The sequence below is a fragment of the Drosophila subobscura genome, chromosome A (genome assembly GCF_008121235.1).
Source record: "Drosophila subobscura isolate 14011-0131.10 chromosome A, UCBerk_Dsub_1.0, whole genome shotgun sequence".
Lineage (NCBI taxonomy): Eukaryota > Metazoa > Arthropoda > Insecta > Diptera > Drosophilidae > Drosophila > Drosophila subobscura.
The window spans coordinates 7,696,065-7,705,678 of NC_048530.1; positions in this window are offsets into that span (position 1 = coordinate 7,696,065).

The window sequence follows — 9,614 nt, forward strand, 5'->3', positions numbered from 1 at the left end:
GCGAATTAGCATTAAGTCAATCACTTGTCTAGCAACGCAATATCTAGAAAACGCAGAGCACGTAGCGCAAATCTGTATGCCCACTCGTCGCTCGCCGCTCGTCGCCTGGTCAATGGAAGCTACTAAAAGTGCAGCCTGCCGGCATGACTAACTAAAAGTAAACACTTCCAAAGCAAACATTAGAAAATGTTGTTTCATTTTTCGCTGGGATACAGAATGTATTAGAAACATGAATCTCTCAATCTTGAAATCTTCATCTAATCGATCGACTTCCAGATGATTCCTTCAAATCCCATGTTCCGGCGACAAAGGGGGCAGGGGCGAGTATTTTGATGATTGGTCGACACCATTAACTTCGTGAAGCAAATACTGCAAAACGAGTGCCCACAAGGCCCAGCTACGGGACTCATCTTGGTTTCAAAGCATAAGCAACAAAGATCGTCTCTTTTCTCTTTCGCTACGGAGCGAGTAAATGGTCGCTTGTTAGTAGAGACTTCCATTTTCTTGAAGACAACTAGGACACAGGTGTGCGTAATGCTAATTATTTCACGCTTACTTTATTGCTAATTGCTAATTTTTTCAACTTACCAAATAAAAAAGCTTTCGCAACACGGAAAATATGCGCCAGAACCTGACCAAAATGCACTCGAAGGCAGGAGCTATTTTTTCACGGCTGAAAACTAATTTTCACTTGTCACTGCTGTCAAAGTGAAACAATTTGACAGTGTCATATGCATATGTGTGTGTGTGTGCCTGTGTCGTAATCCAGAACTGAAAAAGAGTGTTGACTGTTGCAGTGTTGAAAGGGTTCTACTTTCGATTGTGCTGCTGTAAGGGAACGACCACAGACCGCGCATTTCAGCTTAAGAAATTTCAGAGAGGATGCGATCTGTCCCATACAAGTAGGCAACGTTTAATACAACGAAAGAGAAAAGCTTAGAAAAATCATAAATTAAATATATGTATGTATATGTATATAAATTAATGTAAATAAGTATATAAATATAATATATATATGTATGTATGTACATATGTATGTATACATATACATATTACGTATTTATGATTCGTCTCTATATGACGTTTAGTAAAACGAAAGAGCAAAGCTTAGAAATATCAATCAATAAATAACTACAAATATTTTTACCATAAATAAAAATAAATAATATATAAATGAATATAAATAAATATATACATACATATGTACATATGTATGTTTGTATATCCAATTTGTATCTATGACATTTTTTATAGAAAAAGTTGCATGATTAGTCCTCTAATTTTGTGCGGAAAGAAACAAGTTTCGGGAACGTAAAAATGTGGCACAACACTTTAAGGTTATCTTGATACATTTTCACGTGTAAACATTGTGAAACGATGACATTTAGGATTAGTGAGCAGAGTTGTCATAGCATATTTTGAGTTTTGGTTAACGCATATCGGCTTACAAATGGTCGATATTTTCTTTGAAGCTTCGCTTGCAACTTGCAACAAAAAGCAGTCGCTTAACATTTGAATATTTCTTCTTAATGCCAGAGGATCTCTATAACCGATTGCTAATCAATTAAATATTTCTCTTGCCAAACAAAATATTATAAAACTGCGTAAAGGCGCCTCAACTCGGTTTTTGAGTTTTCAAGAACGAGTTTGGTTGTACATTTAAAATTCGAAGCATGGTAATGTGATCTACTCCACAAGGCCTAAGACCAAAGTGCAAAGTGCAAAGTGAAACATATTCTGACGAGTGCAGATTCATCTGTGATTAATATGAAAGTTTACTTCAACCAAAGCATAGCCACAAATCATTGACAACGCTCTCCGAGAAAAACTAATCGCCTTTTGCACCTTTCAATCTCCATGCAGATGCCCAAAAAGAAGCCCTCAATTTTTTTGTTGTGTGTGAACTGAGATTTCCCCCCCGAGTCTGTGACGATTCCACAGCAATTTCCACGGCCCACTTTTGCACTAAGTGTGAAGACACTTTGGCAAACAATTAATTGCCGTTAGCGGCTGCTGGCGACACACCTACCCAATTCATTTTCGAATCCCTCTGAGAGCCGCCAGCAGAGTTTCCCGCATCAGGATATAAACGAGGTCCGGCCACGAGTGCAGTCATCCTGCAGAGGAACAGGGGAGATGCCGAACCGAGCCGAGTCTAGGAAGTGGTAGGGGATGTGGAAGTAGCGGACAAGAGGACACAATGAAGACAGCTGCCAAAAAAGGCGTTACGTCGCCAGTTAAATGAAGACCCCCGCCAGTGGGTGGCCGACAAGGGGGGGCAGGGTGCGCTTCGGGTTTGAGTGGAGCCAAAGAATCGCTCGGGCATCGGGCAGCGGGCATCGAGCATTGGGATAGAAGGGTTATCATTACTTCCACATAATTTAATTTCGGCAGGCCAGCGACCATTTGCATTTCAATACCCAATACGGCGGAGGTTACGGAGGGACTGGGTGCTGGTGCGGGTGCGGGTGCGGGTGCGGGGAGCGGGCACAGGGAGCGACAGCTACGGATTCATTTGTTCTTTTCTTTTTTTTTGTTTTTTGTGCTTTTCGTTTTGCCTGGCGAGGGCCAGCAGCAGGCCTCCGATTTCTTTCTCTCAAAGTTTGGCTGCGCCGCTCGTTGCACAAACTGAATTGAATCACCCAAATTATTATCCCCCCCTTCTATCTGGCCAGCAGTCTTTTGCCCTTACCCACACCCCGCCCCAAGAGATCCGATACCGCAGCCGAAGTCTCGCACGAAGTTTGTCCTCAAGGCACTGTGGAAAAAATTATGGGAAATTCATTTTTAGATGTTGGATTGATTAATTTTGATTGAGTTAACTGGGCAATAATTCCAAGGAACTCTCTTTAGGCAAACTCTATTGAAATTTGAAAATCTACCAATTATTGCCATCTATTTTATTCCTAAGAATAAATTGTACTTTTAACCATTTCCATACAAATTGTTTTCTAAATTCATCTTTTAGAGTACTCAAAGTTCTCTTCAATCTTTACATATTTTTACTTAGTTTCTTCTTAAATTTCTCTCAGTGTAATTGACTGAGATGCTGGCGGCTGCTGCTGCTGTTGCTGCCAGATTTTCCATCATCATTCATAACAAAAGCAGTTGGCAGTTGCAGTAGCCTCCTCCTCCTCCTCCTCCTCCACCCACTCCCCTTTCACTCTGCAGCCTCCTCCACCCACGTAGGAACATTTTTTTCAACAATTCTTCTATCTTTTTTTTTTTTTTGTGTGACATTTCCGTTTGCATTTGGCAAGCGGAAACGTCAGTAGCCCATTGGACAATCAGGCTTTGGACGTGGCCAGGAAGAGTTCTTGGGTTTTATCGTAGTTGTTGTTGTTGTAGGACATTGTTTGGTGTTGATGGCTGCTCATGAATAACAAATGCCCAGGGACACAGGTAAGGGGATACAGGTACGAGGTAGAGATTCCTATCATTCCGCCTCCTCCTCATTGCTCTAACTGCTTTGTGTCATCCATCTAACTCCTTTTCAGCGTAGCTTTTTTGCCACACACTCGCTGTGTTCCACCCTCTCTCTCTCTCTCTCTCTCTCGATGTTCCTCTCGCTCTCTGTTCCTCTGTGTTCTTCTTTTTATACACTGACAGACTGCTGTCCGTTCATTTGTTATAGACGTTGGAAGGCGCTCTATGTATCTACCAACTGGAGTTTGTTTCTGTGACTGAATTTACTCTGGCAGAGTATTCAATATTCGTTATTTTGTTGTTGATTTTATGTTGTATAAATTGTTCATTGATTTGTGGTCAATCGTGTGCAAAGACTCTCGTCTATCCATCGCTGGCCATTTCACTTTGCCAAACAAACTCAAAAATAAACCACACAATTTGTGCTAACCAATTAAATCATTTTTATAGCCAAATGCTGTACAAATTTAGGCTAAAGTCCAATTGCAAGCACTCCACCCCTCCCGCCAGCCACACAAGCTGTGCTTTTGATTGATGTGAAATAAAGCTAGAGACTGGCGACTGGAGACTGGATACTGGCGGCTTGGAGGCTGCAGCTGAATCACCACTTTGAGTGGCTTTGGAGCCACGTTAACAGACAACAAGCCCACAGAGCGGCAGACGAGAATCAGCCGCAATAATCAAAGCCTAAACGTCAATTTCAGTTCGGGTTTTCGGTGAATGGGGAGGTTGGATGGGAAGGCAATCACAGTCTGGGAGTGGGAATGGGACTGGAACTGGAACTGGAACTGAGATTCTCCGCACAGCGATAGACACATACAGACACTATATGTATATAGCTATGAAAGCTGGAGGAGAACTTCGAATGTCTCATTGAAATGTCAATTGCATTTTACAATGGCCTCGGCCGCCTGCCTGCTCTGGAGTACTCTCCCACAATGCCCACAATTCCCTTACCCACACACATCCATTTTCATCTTTCCTTTTTCCTTTTTTTTGTTATTTGGAACATCCATTGTGTGTGTGTCTCTTGCTACTGTGTGTGTAAGTATTTCAATAAGCCCGTAAAATGACTCTATACGAGTATCTGATGGATTGTTCATCCCCTCAAATGTCAAGTGTTTAGGGAATGATGAACATTGCATGATGAGGATAATACTTTAAAGACTCTACACAATTTGTGGATAAATACATAGAATACATTCAGTATGCACGAATTTATGCATGAATGATGTAATTGTTACAAAGTACTCTGCAAGGTGTTCTTTGGGTTCATCAATCAACTCTCGGTGCAGGGGACCACAAAAATGTGGCAAAAATCTATCAATCTGTGTGCAAAACATCGTATACGTGCATAAAAATGTACACAATTGCATAATACATACATACATATCTACATACATACATACCTGATTCATTAGCTTTTTTTTGTGTGTTTTATCCCTCGCTGAGTAGTTGCCATGACAACTTCTACACGGATAAAACCAGCTATCTGTATCTGTATCTGTATCTTTATCTGTATCTTTATCTGTGTATTCATTGGGGTGGCTGGGGAGAGAGAATGAATGCAATAATCTATTGAGCCGGCTCGATTTAATAACTGGCGCGATTTGCTGTTTGTCATATTTCATAGTCCATGGCACGCCCATTACTAAGGATGCCCCGTTCCACTACCAACGAAAAGGACAAAAAGCTGACGGGCGGGGGGGGGTTATGGCTGGCAGCCATAGAAATTCATTTTTCTGCAACGCGGACACATTTGCGCGCCAGGAACGTGGACCTCCAGAGAGTGTAGCGGGTCGGGGGATCTATACGAGATGGACTGACAAACCAGATGGCAGTTTCCCCCCCAGCCTGACTACGCCCCTGCGGGGCAGCTGCAGCTGCAGCTCTCCCCCTAAGGAGGGGAATTAACGAGAACCATCTGAATTGAAATGCGAATGAAAAATGTGCGCTCTGCACATTCTGCTGCGATTGTCAAGAGCGCTAATAAATTTCCACTTGCCACCGCTCAATGCTCAGCCCAAATGCAACTCATGCCCCATCGTACCATCCCATCCGATCCATATTCTATGCTCCCATTTTAAACCCAATGCAATCCCATTCTAGCTTATTAGTCACCAGGCGGCAAGTTCTTTTTTGTTTTGTGTTTTTTTTTTGGGAATATTTGTATAAATCATTTACGGGCATTTGGGCGAAGGCAAACGGAGAGTACAAAATGCGTTTGGCATTCACTAAAAATGTGCAACTGTCACCTGAGTCAGGTGTTTGCATTTTGGAAATATTATACTCTAGGGGGACTTTGGGTCTACGACCGGTATATGACCGATATTTAGTTGATTCTATCATGGGAAAATAGTGGGCCAAAGCTTAACAGATCCTTAAATACCTGTAGTATAAATCATCGTAATTCTATTCCGTGGCAAAATGTAATGAAACCAAGAACCTATGGACAGCTCTTCTCTCTGTTTGAACCCACAACCCATGCAAAGAATCACGCATAATCACAGTTATACATATGTAGGAATGTGCTTTTAGGATGTGTCCCCCAGCCAATATTCCATCTCATTCACAGTTTATTCCAAACACAAAACCCAACCTCCTATGCTCTCGATAATTCACTTTATGCTGCATGCCAGGTACAGTTGTGTTCGGGTAATTACTGCACCGTTCATAAATACGAGCACAATACATGGGGCAAGTGCAGCCTTTTTGAAAAGTGTCAAATTCAACAGCAAGGCCAGTCCTTGACGTTTGTCCGGACACCAGAGCTACCAGTGTGCTGCAGAGCAGAGTCCAGAATCCGGAGTCGAGAGTCCAGGTTGAAATTGAGGCTGGCTGAATAAACAAGCGGTCAGACGACGCTGTGCTCTTGCCCCCAAAAACAAAACAAAAGCAAATAGAAAAACTTTTTAGAAATTCGAATCATGTAACGAAATACGGTCCTAAATTCAAAAGTCCCAGAACACAGACATGCAGTCGGAAGGGTAAGGGTAAGGGTATGGGGACGTGGAGCTTTAGACTTTAATAAGACTTTTGTGTACCGAGGGCCACCCTTCAGCACCGTTGCCTCACCGCTTCAGACAAAATGTTGTATGTAAGCTTCAATGTTGTAATTTATGTGTCCGAGTGGGGGATGACATGCATGGGCACAAGGTGTATTTATGGAGAGGGTGAGGCATGATCCCATATCTTCGATTCAAAGTTCTCTGTCACACAGTTACCCATCAAAGTCTAACAAATCGCTCGCTCGCGCTGCACCACCTTATCCTTACTCTACCCTACCCTTTTTTTCAATATACCTTGCAGATGCCCATGCTCGAACTGCAGCAAAATGCATTGGCCCTGTGTGTGTGTGTGTGTGTGTGTGTGCGAGTGGGTGATTGGGCTTGTGACTGGTGCTGTTTGGGCGCAACATGTGCTTATAATTATGTTTTCTCTGTGTGCTTATTTTTGGGAACCGCTTGCCGTTGCTGTTGTCCTGCTCTGGCCGCCCAGACACGTGCCTACGCCCACCTTCTCTGCATACAAATTACAAGCACCACAACATGCATGCATACACATGTACGAACATATGTACACATACACATATCTATGTACACTCTGCACTCGGTCACCCTTCTTGTTGCCGCCTGGAGCATGGCACAATCGGATCCCAACGAACCTGACCTCAAGCTGCAATTGTAGACGCTTAATTTGAGGTCAGAGTAACGTGCAACAAAACGCATCGAAGGCAGCTGCCCAAAAATGTTGCCGCTTGCATTTCAAAATGCAAATGCACAAAAGAGTTCCAACAACAAGAAATGTACGGAAATACTCTTTCTTCCATTGGCCAGCTATGCACATGATATAGTAATCCGCTTGGTCAGCAAGTCTTACGCGTCTAAACGCTAGTTTGTTTTTTGCTCTGGATATTTATTCAGTGCTAGTATTTGCTTTCCTACTCCGGTTTCTTTCGGGTCAGCTAAGACGGGATCCACTTATGCATTACCTTTCACCTAATCTACCTTGAGAACACCTCTCCTTAAAGTCATCAGGTTGGCGCACAGGCAGCAACAACGATGCCGACGACAATTTACACCGCAGCGCGCAAAACGCTTGTCACTTGCAGGAATGGAAAAAAAAAGGGCAGCGCGGCCCTACACACATACCCTGCACCGCACCGCCACCATCCAAATCGGAGCTTGGGAGAGAGGATGCAAAAGAGAGGCCAACAAATCCATTCAGTGATTTGTGCCAAATGTCGGCCGCTGGCTTTTGTCTTTTGTATGCGCGCAGTGACCTGCAAAAATGGCAGACGCTCATTGTTTGCCCTGGGCCATTTCTACCACTCTCCCCCACTCACACTCTTTCGCTCTCTGCATTTTGTGCTGCTCCATTACTGTTTGTTCTGTTCGCACCTGCTGTTGTTCGGGTGAGAGAGCGAGGGAGTGAGGGTGGACCACGAGTGCATGTAGCGGGCAGCCAAGTGCGTAGCCCTTGCCCGTTCTGTTTTTTCTCTTCCTTTCCGACTCCGCCACTAACTCCAACTGCCATTTGCTCTCTCGCTCCAACTGTTATCCAGCAAATTCTGCATTTAATTTAATTCATCACACCGCAGTTGCAGTCGCAGTCGCAGCCTCCGCCGCATTCAAAGTTATTATCACGTTGCTTCTTTTTTACTACACTTTTGGAGATGGCGAATACTCTTTGACTTTTGACTTGAGCTCTGCAAATAAATGTTTTTTTTTCTTTATGCAGCATATGCAATAAAAAACGCTAAGATCGGGTAAATATTTCAGATAACGAGAGAGAGTAAGAGAGCAAGAGCTCTCTCTCGGTCTGTTTACGAACCACTTTTAAGCATAACAACGATCCATCAGCGAGGGTATCAAAGACTTCGGCGAGACGCAGCTTGCACTCTTCTTTTTTGTTTGTTTGTTTTCTTTTTTTGCGCTCTTTTGCATGTAATTTCTATTCTCGTTCTTTTCTTTTGCATTTCTGTCGCGTTTGCCCAAAATGCTGCTGTAGTCTTTTCTTCGGTTGCTGCTGCTGCCGCTGCTATCTCGTTTCTTTGTTCGCAGATGCCCTTGGAGTGGGAGTGGGAGACGACAAGACTCAGATGAGAGGGCATGATGCAGGCAAATATTGTCTTTGCACAGAGTCTCATCTTTGACAGTCTCCATGCCCCGCCATCCCCGCCTTCCCTTCCAAGCAGACATAATATCTCTCTCCTTTATGCTCACCATTCTGATGATTTGTTTGTTGGCTTGTGTGTGGGGAGCTAATGTATGTGTGTATGTTTAAGGGGGGGAAGGTATCCAAAGTATTTTTGTCACGAATTCAATAAATGATTTTTAAGCACGTTTTTATTACTTTTTGCTTATTGCTGGAAAAAGTTTCCGGCCTGGATATGGCGTCCTTTTGCAAGTGAATGACTTTATCTCCTTATTTCTCTCTTTTTTACTATCCACCTATCCACCGCCCATGGCGTGCATACCCAGTATCTAACACTTGGGAATATATCTCGGGTTTATTTCAGATTTGGTATACCCCAGATGTAAAATAGTTTTTTTATTGAAAATTTTCGAATAATTTATTTTGTTTTATACTGAACTCTCGAACCTCATCAAAACGCTGCCCCAGGGTATTTTTTTAGTCGACTATTGCCCATACATGCAGCTAAATTCTCCAACTAATTTGCTTCAAAAATTATGGCTCTATTTATTGGTTTACTTGGGCTCTACGACTGAGACACCATAAGGATAGGGAAGCGTATTTCCAGTAAGTGCGTGTGCATGAGTCATACTCCAAGACGGGAAGACTGGAAGAGTCCCTGCAACCATCCCAAAAAAAAAGGGAACCGAAACGAAAAAATGTTCAATTCATTTGTACAAGAAAATGCACTTTGCTAATGAATTAAATTGTCTTCTTGCAATCCGCAGTCGGAGCTGGGTGTCGCCTCTCCATTGTTTTTGCTTTGGGTTTGCCTATTACATTTGTGTGTGGTCAAAGTTATGCACATGTGTACACATACATATATATACATACATACATATGTATGTATGTACATACATAAGTTTATGTGTATGGTATGCCGTCTATGCTTCCTTTTATACACGGTACTTCTACAGAGCTGAAGGTTATGCTGTATTCGAAATTCCTAGTTCGTTATTTGCTTTGGTGTCGAATTGAAACTGTTTCACTTT